The following is a 1,522-nucleotide window of genomic DNA, read 5'->3' as shown; positions in this document are numbered from 1 at the left end:
CCCTTACTCGCGTAAGGTTTATTACTTGGACGACCCAGTACACTTGCTGGTTAGTTGTGCGAAGTTGTGTTTATGCCATGGTATTGAACACCAAGTTTTTGGGTTCATCACCGGGGATTATTTGATTTGTAGTGATCACAATTTCGTCCACCAGCATTCCACCACTTCAACCTTACTTTTTACCTTGGATATAGCATGAGGACATGCTATTGTTTAAGTGTGGGGAGGTTGATAAACCCATATTTTGTGATATATTTTGTGCTTAGTTTGAGTGATTTATTCAATCCTTCACCCACTTATTCATATTAATTGCATGGTTTTACTTTCCCTTCCTTATTATGTGATGTATGTGAAAAACATGTTTCCTATGCTTTAAAATTAATTATTTTAATTACCTTTATTTCCATTCGATGCCATGATTAGTGTGTTGAGTAGTTTCTGATCTTCTAAGGCAGGAATGACTTAAAGGATGGAAAAGGAAACATACAAAAATGGAAAGAAAGCATAAAACGGAGTTTATGAAGAAACTGGCAGCGACGCGACCGCATGGACGACGTGGCCGCATGCCAAGCGCGAAGAAGCAGCGATGCGGCCGCATGACTGACGCAACCTCGCGCCTAAAGAAGAACACTTATGACACGGCCGCATGACTGACACGACCGCGTGACAAGGAAGACTCCAATTGGCGCGACCGCGTGACCCACACGGACGCGTGACAGAGGCCACGCACCAGAAATTGCAGAAAATACTCATAGCGGATTCTGAAGCCCTTTTTGACCCAAATCCAAGTCCAAAAGGCATAGACCAGGGGTTATGAAGTGAGGGAATGCATTCCATTCAAGGAATCGAATTTTTGGTTACTTTCCATGATTTAGGTTTAGTTGGAGAGAGGTTCTCTCCTCTCTCTTTAGGATTAGGATTTATGACTTCTCTTAGTTTTAGGAGTGACTCTTGATCCCAGGTTCAGTGTTCTTTTACTTTATATTTATTTCTTATTTTCAGATACTTTAATGCTTATATTAGTTATGTTGACTTTATTTATTTATTCCAGCATTTGAGTTAATTATTTACTTTTATAATTTAATTTATGAATTATTCCATGTCACAGATTATTGTTTGAATTAATGATAATTGAGGTATTTTTAGTTTATGATTGCTTGCTTTTATTTACGTTACCATTGCTTCCGATCTGAAGATATTTTATTCCAGCAATTTACTTTTTCCCCCTTTTGGTCTTGGTTAAGAAATCAGTAACTCAACAGTTATCAAACTCAGCGTAAGTGATAAATCTTGCTAATTGAACTGAACTTCAATAATCCCCAACCTTTTCTTAGGAAATAAATAGGATTCGAAGGTCAAACTAATTAGTCCCTTGATTTTCCTTTGCTTTAGCAAAGGTCAACTAAGTGGAATTTGATGGTGTTTTTGTGGAAAAATGAATTTCCAACACACAAATCCAACCGGCAAGTGTACCGGGTCGCATCAAGTAATAATAACTCACAAGAGTGAGGTCGATCCCACA

This window comes from Arachis duranensis, chromosome 3 (assembly GCF_000817695.3).
Source record: "Arachis duranensis cultivar V14167 chromosome 3, aradu.V14167.gnm2.J7QH, whole genome shotgun sequence".
Taxonomy (NCBI): Eukaryota; Viridiplantae; Streptophyta; class Magnoliopsida; order Fabales; family Fabaceae; genus Arachis; species Arachis duranensis.
This window is presented reverse-complemented; position numbering follows the sequence as displayed.